Source organism: Mobula hypostoma, chromosome 4 (assembly GCF_963921235.1).
Source record: "Mobula hypostoma chromosome 4, sMobHyp1.1, whole genome shotgun sequence".
NCBI lineage: Eukaryota > Metazoa > Chordata > Chondrichthyes > Myliobatiformes > Myliobatidae > Mobula > Mobula hypostoma.
The window spans coordinates 15,006,402-15,026,849 of NC_086100.1; the positions used below are offsets into that span (position 1 = coordinate 15,006,402).

The 20,448-nt window shown below is 43.7% G+C and overlaps 1 protein-coding gene across 11 annotated transcripts in view; it reads right to left on the reverse strand.

Annotated features, from left to right (window-relative positions):
- The window catches only part of mbnl1 (muscleblind-like splicing regulator 1), a 331,477-nt gene that overhangs the window by 43,315 nt on the left and 267,714 nt on the right, over positions 1 to 20,448 (reverse strand). The window lies entirely within an intron of this gene.

Below are 20,448 nucleotides of genomic sequence, written 5' to 3' on the forward strand. Positions count from 1 at the left end.
GAATGTGGGAGGAAACTGGGAAATCCAGAGGAAACCCACATGGTCACAGGGAGAACATACAAACTTTTTGTACACAGTGGTGGGAATTGAACACAGATCACCTGATCGCTGGTGCTGTAAAGTATTGTGCTAACCATTACACTGCTGTGTCACTCCCATTAGAGAAACAGAGAGCTGTACAGAACAGAAAAAGGCTATTCAGCCCATCTTCTCCATGCTGACCATGACACCTATTTACGCTACTCCCATTTCCCCACAGTAGACAAATATCCATCTGCATATTTTCTGTCCAGGTATATCCAAACACCTTAGTAATTGTACCTGCCTCGACCACCACCTCTGGCAGCTCATTCCAAATACCCACCACCCTCAGTGTGAAAAAGAGAGGAGGACATTCCTTGTGTAGTGGGATCCATCAAGATGAATGTCGCCTTTAGAAGATGTCTTTGATGGTGGGGGGACTTGTGGCAATGATGCAGCTGGCTGAGTTTACAACGTTCTGCAGTTTCCCCCCTCCACCCCCCAAATCAGAACACTCTCCATGCGATCTGTGGAAACCTGCTCGAGTCTTTGGTGACATACCAAATCTCTTCAAAGAGGACTCTTTCATTTATCCATGGAGCCCTGGATAACTAAAGAAATAGATAATCTGGTTGCTATAGCAGTGATATTCATGGGATCAGCTGTGTATAATTTGACTTTTGTGTTTTCGATTTGACTACAATTCAGAAATATTTAATTTGCGGGAAGTACCCTATGTCACTGTAAAAGATGTTCTGGAAATCTGAATCTTTCTTTATTTGTAACGTAAGGAAGTCATCTGAATACTTTGGCTAGATTGGGCATTTTCATTGTGGGTTAGAACTTCCAATTCTGGGATGAAGAATCCTTCCTTTCTTTGCAACTTGCAAGGACCACAGGTCCCTGGAACAAGACTTCCCAGAATCTGGCACAAATTGGTCAAGAAAGATCACAAATATGGACAGTATGGGAACTGAAAAGACCACAGTGTAGCAAGGAGCATTCATCTGAAGCTGAAGCTCCTCCATTAATATTATCTCCCTTTCCTCCACCTCTTCCTCCTTCCCTCGTGTAAAAGCGGCCTGCTCTCTATGACCTCACCCATTTGTCAATCTGTTTCTTGAAGTACTTTAACTCTTTCCTGGCAGTTTGGTACCAACCACCTAATGGCCACACTGAAGAAGCCATAGGACTATAAAACATAGGAGCAGAGCTAGACCATTCAGCCTATTGATTCTGCTCTGCTATCTGATCATGCCTGATATATTTTCCATCTCAACCCCATTCTCATACCTTCTCCCTGTACCCATTGCTGCTCTTACTAATCAAGAGCCCATCAGCCTCCTCCTTTAATATACCAAACGACTTGGCCACCATGGACATCTGTGTTTAAAGTTCAAAGTAAAAATTTTCGCCACATAAACCCTGAGATTCATTTTCCTGTGGGCATATTCAGCAAATCTATAGAATAGCAACTATAATAGGATTCAATGAAAGATCTGTGGCAATGAATTCCACAGATTTATCACCTCTGGCGAAAAATATTCCTCCTCATCTCTGTTCTGAAGAGACATCCCAGTATTCTGAAGTTTTGCCCTTTGGATCAAGACTCTCCCACTGTTGGAAACATCCTCTCCATATCTACTCTATGTAGACTTTTCAATTTGCGGTAGGTTTCAATGAGATTCTCCAGTCTTTCATCTAATCTCCAGTGAGTATAGGCATAGAGCCATCAACCACTTCTGGGAGGGCACTGAATGTAAGAGTTATCAGTCAGGGCATTGAGTGTAAGAGACTGGAAGTCATGTTGCAAGCAGTAAAAAACTCTGGTTAGGCCGCATCTAGAATATTACATTGAATTCTGGTCACGCCTTTATAGGAAAGATGTTGAGGTTTTGGGGAAGGTGCAGAAATAGTTTATCTGGATTAGAGGGATTCAGAGAAGGGTGAACAAATCAGGGTGTTTTCTCTTGGAGTGTTGGGGGCTGAGGGGAGAGTTAATAGAGCTTTATAAAATTATGACAGTCAAAGGAATCATTTTCCCAAGGTAAAAGTGTCAGCTAATGAAAGAAATAGCTCTTTAAGGCAAGAGGGGGAATATTTAAGGGATATTTGTGAGGCAGGTTGGGGATATGTCTCTACCAAAAGTGGTGGAAGGTGCTACTTCCCGCCGCTAGCCTGCATGTCACCCTTGGGCAAGGGTGCTTAGCTCCCCAGACCAGGGTCACGTGAAGCCATGGGAGCAGGAGGTGGATGGTTGTATGAGCAGCTGGTGTATATCACAGGCCTTGGTTATGTGACCACTGATGCCAGGCAGGCAACCTCTGAAAAGTATTGATACTAGGCTGAGGTCACTTTTCTTGTAAAGACACTGCCCAGAAGAAGGCAATGGCAAACCACTTCTGTAGAAAAATTTGCCGGGAACAATCATGGTCATGGAAAGACCACGATCATCTACATCATACAACACAGCACACAATGATGGTGATGATGATGAAGTGTGAAGCTAGTTTTTTACAGAGATTGGTGGGTGCCTGGAACCTGCTCCTAGGATTGGTGATGGTTGCTGCCGCAGTAGAGGTATTCAACAGGCACATGGATATGCAGAGAATGCAGGGATATGGACCAAATGCAGGCTGGTTTCTTTGTTTAATTATTACTAAAATAATTTAGATTTAGTTAGATTGACATCATGGTCAACACAAATGTGGGCTGAAGGGTGTGTTCTAGTGTTGTACTGTTCTCTCCTTAAGCTCTGACATGGGTACAAACTTCCCCACCATGTTCAAAAGGCAGCATCCATCATTAAAGACCCTCGCTATCTGGGATATGCCCTCTTATCACCACCATTTGGGAGGAGGTACAAGAGCCTAAAGGCCCACATTCAACATTACAGGAATAGCTTCTTCCCCTCTGCCATCAGATTCCCGAATGATTCCAGAATCCAGGATCACTACCTCACCATTCCTCTTTTTCACTATTATTTATTTTTTGTTATTGTAGCTTATAGTAATTTTTATGTCTTGTGCTGTCCTGCTGCCACAAGACAACACATTTCATGACATACATCAGTGACAGTAAACCTGATTCTGATTCTGAATCTGCAAGATTCACATTTCCACACCAAGGAACAACTGTAGAGTTGCCCAGTTTGCTGATAGCTGTCTGCAGGTGTCTTGTTAGCGGCACACCATCACTGGACTCCTCGTGGAGTCACTCAGTATTTCCAATCACTTTGAGAAAAGGATCCCATTAAGAAACTTACACCTGTTACTGTGAGTTCCGCCCCATTGATTTCAATGCAGAAGGAAGCCTGAGGGAAATATTATTAATTTCTGGGGTTATATTTAATTCTTTGCATTTATTTGAATTTCTTTCTACATGTCTTACCTATCAGAACATAAGAAATAGGAGCAGGAGTAGGCCATCTGGCCCATCATGCCTGCTCTACCATTCAATAAAATACCTTTTTCTCAAAATCCTTAATTCCCCTGATATGCAAAAATCTATCTAACTGTGCCTGAGATGTATTTAATGAGGTAGCCTCTACAGCTTCCTCAGCCAGAGAATTCCACAGATTTATTACTTTCTGGGAAAAGCAGTTTCTACTTGTTTCCATCCTAAATCTTGAGGCCACATTCCTTTGTTCTAGTCTCACTATCAGTGGAAACAACTTTTCTGCCTCTATCTTATCTAACACTTTCATATTTATATATGTTTTATTATGTTTAAATATTTAACACTATTTTCAATTTTTAAGTTATTTTAAATTAGGGTTGGTTTTGAATGGTTATATATATAAAAAAAGAGTATTTTTTGCCAGCTAGCTCAGGGATCTATTAATTTTGGAGACAGAGAGAGAGAGAGAGCAGACAGCAAATACTGGAATCTAGAACAATGACCAATCTGCTGGAGGAACAATGGGTCAGGCAGCTTCTGTGGGGGGAAATAGACAGTTGACGTTTTGGGTCAAGACTGAAAGACTGAGAGGAAATTGCCCAGTGCAAAGAGGTGGAACAAGATCTTGCAGGTGATATAGTAGTGTACAAAAGTCTAAGGCACATATTTATATATATCTCTAGGTTGCCTAAGTCTTTTGCGTAGTACTGCAGTAATTTTATATATTGCCACAAAAATAAAAACAAATTTCATCACGTACTCCGTGATGATAAGCCTGATTCTGACATGGGTCACTGATGTGGGCTGAGAGTGGGAAGGGGGCAGGGAGAGGGGAATACACACACCTAAGACTTTTGCACTATACTATAAATCGATGCAGGAGAGGAAGTGTACCCTGTAGAGGAGGGTGCGAGTGATGGGCAGACTGAGTGTGTGAGGGGAGGTGAAGAGGTCCCAGTAGAGGAGTGTGTGGGTGATGAACAGACTGAGTGGGGGTGGGAGGAGGTGAAGAGTTTCCAGTAGAGGACTGTGCGGGGGGGTGGAGGGGTAGAGGTCCCAGTAGGGGAGTGTGTGGGTGATGAACAGACTGGATGGGTGGGGGTGGGGGGGGGAAGAGACCCAGTAGAGGACCTCTTTGGAACACTGTGGGCAGTTCTGGGCCCTTTATCTCGGAAAGGACTTGCTGGCATTGCAGAGTGTACAGAGGAGGTTCACAATAGTGACCCCAGAACTGAAAGGGTTAACTATTATAAGTACTTATTGACTCTGGGCCTGTACTCAGGAGAGATTAGAAGACTGAGTGGGGACCCCATTGAAACTATCGAATATTGAAAGGTCAAGATGGAGTGGATGTGGAGAGCATACTTCCTTTAGTGGGTGGGGTGGGATGTACTCGAGCACTGGAGGGCACAGTCTCAGAAATACAAGGAATTTCCTATTGAGGAGAGAAGAGGAGGAACCACTTTAGTCAGCACGTGGTGAAGCTGCGGAATTCATTGCCTCAGGCGGTTTTGGAGGTCAAGTCATTGGGTCGATTTAAAGCGGAGGTTGATAATTTCCTGATTATTAAGGGTGCCGAAGGTTACAAGAGAATTGAGTTGAGAGGGATAATAAATCAACTATGATGGAATGGCAGAGCAAACTCGATGGGCTGAATGGCCTAATTCTGCCCCTATGTCTTATGCTCTAATGAAAAAGTATTTACCTGAAGAACCTCACATCAAGTTTTGATCAGCTCCTTGGGTGATGGTACAATATGGATCCCATTTGCGCTGAGCCCACTGGGAAAATTGTCCTTTGCATTGCACATTTGCGCTGAGCCCACTGGGAAAATTGTCCTTTGCATTGCACAAACCTTTTATCTGGATTCATGAGCGCACAGAGAAGCCACTTGAACAACTGAGTCACCGTAACCACAGGAATATCGTGAACCACACCACATCCTTATGTACCATAAGCCCCAGGCATTGGATTGGAGTTGTTTGGAGATTAGACTTCCCTTTTTATGGTGCTGTAATTAATGTATGAAAATGCATTTTAGATTCTCCCCAAAATTATTTCCACCCCTCCAAACATATTAAACCAGGGCTCGGAATGTTGCACTTCTGCTGATCTTTGCCACAGGCCTCTGGAATCAGACTTGTACCTGAAACCAACTGATTCAATATATTCAATGGAGTATACAGTGGCCGATGTATTGGAGCCACTTTGCTCTGCTGTCAATGGCGTCGAGAGAGAGGGGGAGGGAGAAACGGGGTGGAAGAGGGGGAGAGGGAAGGGGGAGAGAGAGAGGCATAGGGAGAGGGGGAGTGGGAGATAGAAGAGGAAGACAGAAGGGAGAAGGAGAAAGGAGAGAGAAAGATAGAGAGAGTGGGAGAGGGAAAAAGGGAGAGAGCGGAAGGGAGAAAGGGAGAGGAAAGAAAGAGGGGGGGAGAAAAAGAGAAATACTGGGGGGAGGGAGAGTGGGAGAAAGAAAGGGGAAAGGGAAGGGGGAAGGAGGGGAGAGAGGGGGAGATGGAGAAGGAGGGAGGCATAGGAGAGAGAAGGGGGAGGTGAGAGAGAGGGAGAGTGGAAGTGGGGGGGAGAGAGAGAGATCATTAGAATAGCATGATGGCGTTCTCTCTGTGCCCCATGGGTTTCCTTCGGGTGTTGTGCTTTCCTCCCACATCCCAACAATATGAATGCTGGCAGATAACTTGGCTAATGTAAACTACTTCTGGAGCAGAAAATTAGGATGTAGTGAGGGGTATCTGAGAGGGAATAGACCATAAAATATAGGAGCAGAATTAGGCCATTCAGCCCATTGAGTCTTCTCTGCCATTCAATCATGGTTAATTTTTTAACTCCATTTTCCTGCCTTCTTCCCACAACTCTTAACCCCTTTACCAATCAAGAATATATTAATTTCTGCTAAATACACCCAATGCCTTAATCTGCACGGGGAATCTCTCCTTAGTTCAGCTCTAATAAGATGGCCCTTTATTCTGAGACTATGCTGTCAGATCCTAGTTTCCTACTAAGGGGAACATCCTCTCTATGTCCACTCTATCCAGGCCTTTTGGTATCCAGTACGTTTCAATGCAATAGCTCTCATGGACCAGATGGGCTCGAAGTCCCCCTTCAGTGTTGTGAGGGGACATAAGGCTTTATTAGGCATTGATCAGACTGCGCTTGGAATATCATGAACAGTTTTGGCCCCTTATCTAAGAAAGGATGTACTGGCATTGGGGAGGGACCAGATTGGATTCACAGAAATTATTCTGGGAATGAAAGGGTTAACATAGGAGGAGCATTTGATAGCTCTGGGATTGTATTTGCTAGAGTTTAGAATAATCAGGCCTATCGAATACTGAAAGGCCTAGATAGAGTGGATGTGGAGAGGATGTTTCCTGCAGTGGGGGAATCTAGGACAAGAGGGCACAACCTCAGAATATAAGGATGTCCTTTTAGAACAGAAATGAAATGAGGACAAAGTTCTTTAGCCAGAAGGTGATGAACCTGAGGAATTCATCGCTACTGATGGTTGCTGAGGCCTAGTCATCGGATATATTTAAAACAGAGGTTAATAGTTTCTTAATTAGTAAGGGCGCCAAAGGTTACAGAGAGAAGGCAGGAGAATGGGGTTGAGAGGGATAATAAATCAGTCGTGGTGGAAGGTAGATCAGACTCGATGGGCCCAAAAGCCTAATTCTGCTCCTATGTCTTGTGGTTTTACAGTAGACCGCTGCAAAGTTCAGTTTTACAATAAAGGTTGCTGAATCGCTTGAGTTGGATCTAGGTTGATGTGCAGATCAGAGTGAGATACTGATGACAGGATAGAGAGAAATCCTGCCGTGAATTCAGATGACGGGATGGCAGTGCTTACCAAATTACTGGTCACCTGGTGAACAGACATCGATAAATCTGGATTGCCATTGCATGCTTCATTCCTCAGTAATCCAGCTGATAAAATGCATGGTGTCAACCTGTAAGTGATGTTCTCCTGACCCGAGGGCAATTGTCATCAGGATATTGTGAATGGTTTAAAACGTCATAAGGCAGCTGTCTCCTTCATACCCCACTGGCAATTCCTGTCTCGGGCTCCAGGATGCCAGGGTTGTGGGTGGGGGGCAACAGACTTTCTTCCACCCTAGATTATAGCACTGCAAAGGCTTTGGAGGGGAGATGGTGGTGAACTCAGGTGACTCCGTTTTGTGTGAACTCCTATTCTTTGGGAAAACTGAAGGACAGACTGTCACATGGATGCTCAAAGAGGAAGATTTAAGCTTAGTGGAGACACCAGGGGACTGCAGATGCTGGAAATCTGGAGCAACACACAAAATGCTGGATGAACTCACGCGGTCAGGCGGGACCTGTGGAAGGAAACGGACAGTCGATGTTTTGGGCTGACACATTTTATCAGCACAGGTTTAAGGTTATTTAAGGTTCATGTAATCTTTCTGTTAACACATTGGGGCAGCATGGCAGCGAAGTGGTTAGCAAAATGCCTTACAGCACCAGCGACCCTGATCCACTTCCTGCTGCTGCCTGTAAGGAGTTTGTACGTTCTACCCGTGACTGCGTGGGTTTCCTCTGGGTGCCTCCACTTTCCTCCCACAGTCTAACGACATATTTGTCCCACGATTAGGCTGGTGTTGCTGGGTGGCATGACAGGAAGGGCCTACTCTTCACAGTATCTCAGCAAACAAATAAATAAATAAATACAAGCTTTCAACGAGTCAGAGAATCCTACATGCCTTCTGACGCACTAACAACACTGTACTGGAGGAGACCAACATGAACAGTATCTCCACCACGATAAAGCAACAGCGACTCCAATGGATCAGTTATGTCTAACTCACATCTCCCCAAACAGATCCTTCACTCCCAGCTGAAGGTCGGTCAGCGAGCCCCTGGTGGGTAAAGGAAATGTTTCAAAGATAACTTCAAAATCAGCCTGAGGAAGTTCAACATTACGTCTAAAAACTGGGAAGACATTGCACTCAGTAGATACACCTGGAGGAAATCTGTTCAAGAGGGAGCTGCGTTGAGAACGACCTCCACTGTGTCACAGTGAACAAGCGACTGCTGGAAAAAGAGAGTGAACAGCCACAGGCCCTGACCACTAACCAGAGACACCTCTTGCTCTTACCCAGAATATGTGGATCCTGAATTGGCCTCTACAGACACCTAACACACCAAAGGACAACTCCTTAGGAGAACATCATACTCGGCTGGAGTGATCACACGACTGCTACAGGCCATTTAGTGATGGTTCTCTCTCTCAATTAACTGCACACTCCTCTGCCTTCTCCCTTCACCCCTGCAAGACCTGGCAGCATCTATGGGAAAGAGTATAGTCGACATTTCAGGCCGAGATCCTTCATCGTAGTCCTGATGAAGGGTCTCAGCCTGAAATGTCGTCTATGCTCTTTCCCATAGATGCTGCCTGGCCTGCTGAGTTCCGCCAGCATTTTGTGTGTGTTGCTTGGATTTCCAGCATCTGCAGATTTTCTCGTGTTCATGATTGGATCCCTCCAAAACCTGCTTCCTCAAAGTATATGAACATTTCTCTTTTTAACTCTGCTAAACCATTGTTTCTGGAAATGGACTGCAGAATTCAAAAAGCCAGTGCACAAGTGAGCAGTTACCAGTCCTCTGGTCAACTTCCCCTTTTGTTTTTAACTCTTAGGAGTCAATAAAGACCAAGTGAAATACTTATTGTTACAAACATTTGATTGCTAATTTAATTAATAGCTCCTGTACCTAATAAGTTGGCTACTGAGTGTATGGCCATGGTCTTCTGCTCCTGTAGCCCATCCACTTCAAGGTTTGACATGTTGTGCATTCAGAGATGCTCTTCTGCACACCACTGTTGTAACACATGGTTCTTTGAGTTACTGTTGCTTTCCTGCCAGCTTGAGCTCCTCTGACCTCTCTCGTTAACAAGACATTTTCTCCCACAGAACTACTGCTCATTGGATCTTTTTTTTTGTTTCTCGCACCATTATCTTTAAACTAGAGACTGTTGTGCTTGAAAATCCCAGGAGTTCAGCAGTTTCTGAGATGCTCAAACCACCCCATCTGGCACCGACAAACATTTCACAGTCAAAGTCACTTAGATCACATTTCTTCCCCATTCTAATGTTTGGTCTGAACGACAACTGAACCTCTTGACCATGTCTGCATGCTTTTATGCATTGAGTTTGGCTGATGAGATAGTTGCATTAAGACCATAGACCATAAGACAAAGGAGCAGAAGTAGGCCATTCAGCCCATCGAGTCTGCTCTGCCATTTTATCATGAGCTGATCCATTTTATCCTATTTAGTCCCACTGCCCCGCCTTCTCACCATAACCTTTGATGCCCTGGCTACTCAGATACCTATCAATCTCTGCCTTAAATACACCCAATGACTTGGCCTCCACTGCTGCCCGTGGCAACAAATTCCATAGATTCACCACCCTCTGACTAAAAAATTTTTTTCGCATTTCTGTTCTGAAAGGCCGTCCTTCAATCCTGAAGTCATGCCCTCTCGTACTAGACTCCCCCATCACGGGAAACAACTTTGCCACATCCACTCTGTCCATGCCTTTTAACATTCGAAATCTTTCTATGAGGTCTCCCCTCATTCTTCTAAACTCCAAGGAATACAGTCCAAGAGCGGACAAACGTTCCTCATATGTTAACCCTCTCATTCCCAGAATCATTCTAGTGAATCTTCTCTGTACCCTCTCCAACGTCAGCACATCCTTTCTTAAATAATGAGCAGGTGTATAGATGCACTTAATAAAGTGGCCACTGAGACCATATGAGGTAGGTAGTCAGGATCACTCTTCCAGCGTCAACATGTCAGATACGAGAGGGCATGCATTAATGTGAGAGGGGTTAAGTTCAAAAGAGATGTGCGGGGCAAGCATCTTTTGCACAGAAACTGATGAGTGTCGGGGTGGTGGTGGTCTGGCGTGTTAGGTCTCATGGAGTCCAAGGAGAACTAGCTAGTTAGATGGACCCAAAAATGGCTCAGAGGAAGGAAGCTGAGGGTGGTGGTTGAAGAGTGACTAGTAGTGTGCTATAGTGTTGGAATTATATGTTACTTATAAATATGACTTGGATGCCCATGCATAAAGCTGGATAAATTTGTGGATGACACAAAATTATGTGCTATTGATGGTGAAGAAATTCATTGTAGATTACAAAAAGGTCTCAATCAAAGTGAGTCCGGGAGTGGCATATGGATTTCAATACAAATAAGCGTGAGGTGTTGCGTTTCATAAACCTGAATAGGACCTATGCTTTGAATGGTATAACCTCGACCCACAACACCTCTAGAAGGCCCAGCAGCATCTCCACTTTTGAGGAGATTGAGGTGGGTAAGGCTCCCTGTCCCCATTCTAACAATTTTCTGCAGGAGAACCATCAAGGGTGTCCTGCCTGGCTGCACCAGTGTGTGGTATGGAAGCTGCAAGGCATCGGGCTGCAAGATCCTGTAGGGACAGTAGAAACCACAAAGAGGATCACTGGGATCTCCCTCCCTCCCCCAATTTGTGATATTTACCTGCAGCATTGTATACGAAGGGCCCGAAGTATTGTTGAGGATCCCTATCACCCATCCACAATCAGTTTGACTCACTACTGTCAGGAAGGAGGTACAGAAACGTCAGGACTAGGACAGTCAGGCTAAGTAACAGCTTCTTCCCTCAGGCTGTGAGACTCATGAAAACCCTGCTTACCACCGAGGTCTCGTCACTAGGCCAGCCAGCTGTTTACTGTGCTATTTACTGTTTACTCGTGCTGTGATTTATTACATGTATTTTGAATTATATTTTATTCACTTACTTATAGCATGATGTTTTGGATGATGTGCTGTGGGAGCGCCGTGGTCCGGAGGAACATTGTTTTGTTTGGTTGTGTTTATGTACAGGCAGATGACATTGAATTGAAACTTGAACTTGAGAGGTAGGGCACTAGGGAGTGGATTGGAACGGAGGGACCCAGGAGACCTTTGGAAGTGGCACCACAGGTAAAGAGGGAGGTGAGAAAGGTGTCTGGCAGTCTGGCCTTCATTAGGCACGACACTGAGTACGGGAGCTGGGACTTTGTGGTGCAGCATATAGGATATTGGTGAGGCTGCACTTGGAGTACTGTGTACAATTCCGGTCACCATATTAGAGTAAAGATGTTGATGGACAGGAAAGAGTACAGGAAAGACTTGCGGGGATGTTGCCACCCAGAGGGCCCGAGGGCCAGGCTAGGACTTTATTCTTTGGAACACAGGAGAACGAGGGGGGTAACCTTACGGAAATGATTAAAATTTTGAGAGGCTTAGATCAGTTCGATAGTAACAGTCTATTTCCCCAGGAGAGGGGAGTCAAAATCTAGTGGGGGGGGGCACAGATTTAGGGTGAGAGAGGAAAGATTTAAAAGTGGCAGATTTCACAATATATGGCGATAGTACTAAACCTGATTCTGATTCTGACCTGAGGGACAATATATTCATGCAGAGTGTGGTACCAGAGATGGTGGTTGAGACAAGTACATTTCAAAAACAGCTTGGGTAGGTACATAGAGGAAGAACGTTTGGAGAGAGATGGGCAGAATGAGGGAACTAGCGGAGTGGGTACTGTGGAGTGAAGGCCTGTTCCCATGCTGAATACTCCATGATTCTCTGATTCCACATCTCAGTCCTGTCCTGAAACTGTGAACCCTGGTTCCCTCCAGCCTAGGGTGAGGATCCTTCCTGCACACAGACTGTCGACCTTTGTCCATCTTCTGTACCGGGCGACAGCAGTGGCTGTGAAGCATCTTCTCCTTCAGCAGGTCAGCTGAGGAAAGGCAATGATGGCTGGATCTGCCAGCAACATCCACTTCCCTGAAAGCAATGAGAAAAGTCTTCCTTCTGCACTTCGACATAATGTCATATTTTGCTGAATTTTCTTAAGGATGTTGAAAGTTTCATAAGGAAATAAAGAACTACATGACTGCAAAAAGATTCAAAGAAAACTGTGCACAAAATCCACAGTTCAAACAGTGAAAGAGGGTGAATTTTGTATCTATTGTGTGTGGTGCTTGTGGGTGAGTCCTGATAGGGAGTCTTGGTCTGCAACAGCGACTTATTACTCCCCTTCAGGGATGCAGAGTTCCTGCAGCATTTTGTGTGTTTTGCTCAAGATTTCCAGCATCTGCAGAATCTCTTGCAGTGTGTGTGTGTGTGTGTGTGTGTGTGTGTATTTGCACATGTTTGTGTATGTTTTGTGTCTGCGTGTTTGTGTACATTTGTGTGTGTGTGTGTTGTGTGTGTGCGCGTGTGTGTGTTTTTGTGTGTGTGTGGTTTCGTGTGTCTGTGTGTTTGTGTCTGTTTTTGTGTGTTTGTGTGTCTGTGTTTTTGTGTGTGTGTCAACATTTAATTTATTCTGCTTGTTGTTCTAAGTAATGCTGAGTGGAGGAGTGATCTTTCTTGCATTGTTAATTTGGTGATTAAAATGGCAGAAGGGTACCTGTTTAGCATAATCCTTCACACAATGTGTTTACAACATAGAACAGTACAGGAATAAGACCTTCAGCCCACCATGTCTGCACCCAATACAATGACAAATTGAGCTAAATCTTCTGCCTACACACGATCTCTTTGTTGTCGTATCTGCTTCTGCAGCCGTTCCTGGCATCCCATTCCGGGCAAGTACCAGGCCGCTGAGCCAGTGTGGATAACAACTCTGAACTGATTCCTGAACCTATGAACTCACTTTCAATGACCCTCCAACTCATGCTCTCAGTATTATTTAGCACTTATTTATTAATTATGATTGTTGTTTCGTTTTGTACTTGCACACTGCTTTCTTGTCCACCTTTGTGTTTTCTCTTTGATTCTATTGTGGTTCTTTGTATTTACTGTGAATGCCCACAAGAAAATGAATGTCAGGATTGTATATAGTGACATTTATGTAGTTTGATAATAAATTTACTTTGAACTTTGGATTTTAAGGTGAGTGGGAGTAATTTCAAAGAAGACGTGAGGGGCAAGTTTTATTATGCAGAGAGTGGTGGGTGTCTAGAATGTCTTGCCTGGGTGGAGGTAGAGGCAGATACATCAGGGACTTCTAAGAGATATTAAGATAGGCTCTTAGATGTGAGGAAAATGCAAGAATATGGACATTATGTGGGCAGAAGAGGTTGATCATTTGATTACTAATTTATTTGGTTCGGCATAACATTGTGGGCTGAAGGGCCTGTTCTGTGCTGTACTGTTTTATGTTCTATGACCTATGAGCTGATGTTTGGTGTGGTCCAGCTTCAGGCCTATTATTCTAATACATTATTCCCACATGGGCCAGTGGCACTTCCTGAGGATGTGAAAAGCAACATTGGTCAGCTCACCACAAATTTCCTGAGAACGGATGGGGAACATGCAATAAGTGCTGAATTTGCCAGTGAAGCCCACATCTCAGACAGTCTCTCTTCTTTCCCTCCCATCAGGCAGAAGATGCAGAAGTCTGAAAGCATGCACCACCGGGTTCAAGGACAGCAACTACCCTGCTGTTATAAAACTATTGAATGGTTCCCTCGTATGATAAGATAGATCCTTCGCCTCACAAATTTACTTCATTATGGTCCATGCACCTTATTGCCTGCCTGCCCTGCACATTCTCTGTAACTGTAAAACTTCATTCCAAATTCTGTTATTGTTTTCCCTTTGTACTACCTCCATGTACCGATGCACTGAAACAATCGATAAGATTGACGTGCAAAGTTGTTCACTGTACTCCTAACATGTGACAATAGTAACGCAACTTAAATGAACTCAAAGAAAATTGAGGAAGCGGTAGGAACAGGCTAATTAGCCCTTCAACTTTCAGCAAGACCAGTATTTAAAGAACGAGACTCGCTTTATTTGTCACAAGCACTTGAAACATTGAAACGTACAGTGAAATGCGTTGTTTGAGTCAAATTCAAATCAGCGAGGATTGTGCTGGGGGCAGCCCGCAAGAGTTGCCTTGCTTCCGGCGCCAACATCTACCAAGCGCAGTGGCGTTATTACGTGTTTTACTATGTACATACCACTTTCTTCATGTGAGTAAGGAATTCAGTAAGCCCATAAAAGAAGCTTTTGTCATTTGGCCTTCATAAATCACAGTATTGAGTACAGGAGATGGCATGTTATGTTAAAGTTGTGTAAGACATTGCTGAGATCTAATTTGGAGTATTGTGTGCAGTTTTGGTCACCTACTTTTTGGAAAGATGTAAATAAGGTTGAAAGAGTGCAGAAAAAATTTACAAGGATGTTGCCGGTACTGGAGGACCTGAGTTATAAGGAAAGATTGATTAGGTATAGATAGGATAAATATAAGCAGGTTTTTTTTCCACTGAAGTTGGGTGGGACTAGAACTAGAGGTCATGGGTTAAGGGTGAAAGGTGAAAAGTTTAAGGAGAACTTGGGGGGAAACTTCTTCACTCAGAAGGTCGTGAGAGTGTGAAAATGAGTAGCCGGTGCAAGTAGTGCATGTGAGCTCGATCTCAGGGTTTAAGGGAAGTTTTGAGAGGTACATAGATGGAATGAGTATGGAGGGCTATGGTCCCAGTGAAGCTTGATGTAAGTAGGCAGTTTAAATAGTTTGGCACAGACTAGATGGGCTGAATGGCCTGTCTCTGTGCTGTACTTTCCTATATTCTCTGACAGTAAACAAATCCGAATCTGTATCCAAATCAACAATGGCTGTCACATTTTTTTTCTCTATTCACCTTCTTATAACCAACACTCTTTCGTTTAAAAATCTATTGAGCTCCGTCTTGGATCAATGATTGACATCCTCATGTGGCTGAGGAAATACAAGAGGCAAAAGAACGCAGAAAGCTTCCAGTCTCTCAGCTCCACCGAAGCTTCAGTCAGGATAATTGCCTTTTCCTGCTTATCATATTGCAGTCATTACATAATCCCCTCTCAGTATAATTTCAAGGGAGTCAAAGCCGTCACAAAGAGTTCTTCTAATCTCACCTCACCATTCAGAAAGATTTTCTCCTTGTGCCTCATACAGGCATACTACAATGCCTCTGCACAGCACTGGCCAATTCACGTTTTTCTTCACAGTTGTGTGACACTTTAATTATTTAACAAATCCTCTTACAAAAGAGAGAGAGAGAGTGAGCAAGAGAGATATAACAGGGCATGTACTGCTGCTTTTGAACTTGGCTTTAAACATTGTATAAGGCACCAGACTGGTAATTGAATTTGTATCCACCGATTGAAAGGCATTGTTTTTAACTATAGTTGAAGAAAGTCTGCAACTATGTGTCACTAATTCTGATTGCCAAGCTTCAAGAGTCACTTTTATTTATTTACTTTTTAAAATTTATTTGGAGATACACAGTGGAATAGGCCAAATCTACTCTTTTGAGCCCCACCACCCAGTAACCCCTAACCACCCCGATTTAACCCTAACCTAATCATAAGACAATTTACAATGACCAATTAACCTATCCTGCACATGTTTGGATGGTGGGAGGAAACCGAAGAACACGGAGAAAACCATGCATTCCACAGGAGGATGTACAGAGACTCCTTAAGGAGGACGCCAGGATTGAACTCTGAACTCCGACACCGCAAGCTGTAATAGTGTTACGCAGACCACTACGCTACTGTGGCACCCAATTCAGCACACAGTCAGACCTTTCAGCGCACACTTATCGTGCTGACTATCAAATAATGTCAATATCAAAAATCAAAGTAAATTCATTTTCAAAGTATGTATATGTCACCATATACTACCCTGAGATTCATTGTCTTGCAGGCATTTACAGGAAAATAAACAGGTATCATAGAATTTATACAAAACTACACAAAAAAAATTGAGAAAAAAAACTAGGTGCAAAAGAAGACAAATTATGCAAATTAAACCTAAACAAATAAATAATACTGAGAACATGAGTTGCCAAGTCTCTGAAAGTGAGTTGTAGGTTGTGGAATCAGTTCAGAGTTGAGGTAACGTAAGAATATAAGAAATAGGAGCAGGAGTCGGCCACCTGGCCCGTCGAGCCTGCCCCGCCATTCAATAAGATCATGGCTGATCTGGCCATGGACTCATCTCCACTTATCTGCTTTCCCCTGTAACCCCTAATTTCCCTACTCCATAAAAATCTATCCAACCTTGTCTTAAATATTTACTCAGGTAACCTCCACTGCTTCATTGGGAAGAGATTTCCACAGATTCACCACTCTCTAGAAAAAGCAGTTCCTCCTCATCTCCGTCCCAAATCTACTCCCCCTAGTTCTAGTCTCATCTACCAGTGGAAATAACTTTCCTGCCTCTATCTCATCTATCCCTTTCATATTTTATATGTTTCTATAAAATCTCCTCTCATTCTTCTGAATTCCAGCGAATACTGTCCTAGGTGACTCGATCTCTCCTCATAGTCTAAACCCCTCATCTCTGGAATCAACCTGGTGAACCTCCTTTTCACCTCTCTAAAGCCAGTATATATCCTTCCACAAATTAGGAGACCAGAACTGCACACAGCAATTTTTTTTTAACCATTTAAATACTAACCTGCTCTTCCATTTTTCCTTCCAAAGTGGATGACCTTGCGTTTACCAACATTGTATTCCATCTGCCAGACCCTTGCCCACTCACTTAGCCCAATTAACTGGAATCTAAAATAGAATTTACTGAAAAGTGTTGTGGTAACCAATACACTATCCTGCTGTCCCCTTTCCAGGTGAGTGACATTATGAAATATTGTCCATGGTACCATTTGCAGCAAACTAGTTCTATTTTCCGTACATCCCCATTAACTCATTCCGCTTGCCTCCAGACTGGGGGTGGGGGAGAGGGTGTTTACCAGTGAACCTACAACCCGCAGAGGAAATCAGAGTGGCCGGGGGAACACACACAGTTAGAGCAACAACGTGTAAGCTCCACTTAAAAGAAAATTAATCCTCGGACCTCTGCTCACTGTGTCACTACAGAATCAAGCCTGGCAAGAATATGGTTTAACAGAGAATGTAGAGCACTACAGCACAGTACAGACCCTTCAGCACATGGTGTTGTGTCCACCGTTTAACCGACTCTAAGATCAATCTAACCCTTCCCTCCCATATAACCCTCCATTTTTCTACCATCCTTCTATGAGTCTCTTAAATACCCCTGATATATCTGCCCCCACCAATACCCCTGGCATGGTGTTCCATGCACTTACTGCTCTCTGTGTCAAAAACTTAACCTCTGACATCCCCCCTTATACTTTCCTCCAATCACCTTAAAATGATACCTTTATGTATTAGCTACTTCTGTCCTGGGGAAAAGGTCTCTGGCTGTTCACACTATCTATGCCTCTTATACACTTCTGTCAAGTCACCTCTCATCCTCCTTCATTCCAAAGAGAAAAGCCCGAGCTCACTCAGTCTCACCTCGTAAGGCATGCTCTCTGATCCAGGCAGTATCCTCTAAATCTCCTCTGCACCCTCTCAAAGCTCCTACATCCTTCCTATAATGAGGTGACCAGAACTGAACACAATATTCCAGGTCTGAAGGATTAAGTAGAATTGCTGGTATTACGGTTACAAGAACTGTATATCGCAGATGGGAATTTGTCACCTATTATCTACATTTGCAGAGTACAAGCATGTTGAATTTGAGCACAACTTCTTAAGTCAGTTGTAATAACTTCAGGACTACATTGCCCATTCAATACACAACATTGCAGAGATAAGTACATGGATGGAGTACATGGTCTGGGTGCTGTTTGATGGGACTGGGAAGTTTAAATGGTTCAGCATGGACTGGATGGGCTGAAGGGTCTGTTTCTGTGCTGTAGTTTTCTATGACTCTGTGACCCTACATACAAAGGGGTAGCACAGGAAGGTAGCGGTTAACGTAACACTATTACAGTGCCAGCAACTCGGGTTCAGTTCTGCCACTGACTGCAAGGAGTTTGTATGTTCTCCCCGTGACTGTATGGGTTCCTTCCGGGTGCTCCAGTTTCCTCCCACATTGAAAAGGCATCTGAGTTAGCAGGTCAATTGGTGCCATGGGTGTAATTGGGTAGTGCGGGGTTGTTAGGTTGGAAGGACCTGATACTGTCCAATATCTCTCAATAAAATAGGGAGGGGGATGTTTCTACTCTTCGATACCTTTGAATTACAAAATGGCAGAGCTCAGGAAGCGGCCATTTGGCCCATCGTGTCCTTGTCTGTACTTTGAAAAAGATGTCCTTCCTCCTTAATATTGCAAGCATTTCCTTTATAACCTAATTCTTCATTAAATCTGCTTCCACCAATCCTTTTTTAAAGATTTTTTTTAAAGATAATGATTAGATTAACGTCACGTGTGCATAAAGCATTCAGCAAACTGCATCGTTTGCATCAAATTAAATCAGCGAGGATCGTGCTGAGAGGGGCCTGCAGGTGTCACCGTACTCCTGCCTCTAACATCAACACAACTTACTGTCTTAACCCTAATCGTACATCTCTGGAATGTGGGAGGAAACCAGAGCACCCAGAGGAAATCCATGTGGTCACGGGAAGAACATACACATTCCTTACAGACAACAGCGAGAATTGAACCATGACTGGTGATTTTTAGTGCTTTAAATCAATTATGCTAACTGCTACTGTGCCGCCTTTCAGACATACCACCTCACAACCCACCCCATGTCTTCTTCAGACGCACAGCTCGCACCAGAACATTCGAGGGTTCATATTGATCCCCTGATACTCAGAACTATCCTTTCTGAAAATACCACACATAAACTTTACGTAAGTCAAATTTACTTTGAAACGTTCAATGTGTGACTTTACCAAGAATCATTACTTGATAATTAATAGATGAAGCCTCCGTGTTTTGAAAGCTTCAGAGCTGTTCATTACTAGAAATGCCAAACTGTTGTGTCTCTGAGGGAAAGCCATCAACATGAACAACTAATTTTCTCTCCACTCTCCACAGATGCTGCCTGACTCACTGAGTACTTCCAGCTTTTTTTATTTTTTTATATATGGTTGAATGTACTGTGAATCCCTGCAAGAAAATGAATTTCAAAGTCGTATATGATGATATTTATGTACATTGATAATAATTGAACTTTAAACTTGAATTGAGAAGTCTCCCCTTTCATTTTGCAAAGGAGCTTTTCTAGCTGTTGGCTGCTTGAAGTTTTTTCTTCCAATGTTTACAGTGCCACAGAAGAGACACTGATCAAATTAAAATAAAAACAGGGTATGCTGGGTATTCTCAGCAGGTCAGTCAGCATCTGAGGAGGGAGGAAAACAGATCTGACCTGGAAATCATAAACACAAGAGATTCTGCAGCTGCTGGAAATCCAAAGCAAGACACACAAAATGCTGGAAGTCAGCAGGCCAGGCAGCATCTATGGAGGGGAATAAACAGTCGATGTTTCGGGCCTAGATCCTTCATTAGAACTGCAAAGAAAGGGGACAATGCCAGAATAAGAAGATGGGGAGGGGAAGGAGTACAAGCTAGAAGGTGATAAGTGAAGCCAGGTAAGTGGGGGAGGGGGGAATAAAGTGAGAAGATGGGGGGGGTGATAGGTAGAAAAGTTAACGGGCTGAAGAAGGAATTTGATAGGACAGGAAGGTAGATCACGGGAAGGAGGTGGAGCACCAGGGGGAGGTGATAGGCAGGTGAGAAGAAGAGAAGAGGTAAGAGGGAAGCCAGAGTGGGGGAAAAGGACAGGGAAGGGTGAAAAATTACTGGATGTTAGATAAATCATTATCCATTGCATTAGGTTGGAGACTATCCAGACAGAATATGAGCTATTGCTGCTCCAACCTTAGAGTAGAGGAGGCCATGGGTGACATGTCAGTATGGAACTGCAGATTGGAATTATATTCAGCAGGTCAGTCAGCCTCTGAGGACGGAGAAAAGCAAATTTTATCTGGAAAGCTGCTTCTGTTTCTCTTACCACTGATGCTGCCTGAGCTGCTGAACGGTTCCAGCTTTCTCTGTTTTAATCTTAGAACTGCAGCACCTGCAGTTTGTTGGTTTTAGTTGATCAAGTTGGATTTTGTCTGGCATCTCTGGGGCAACTCAGTTTCACTCTTAA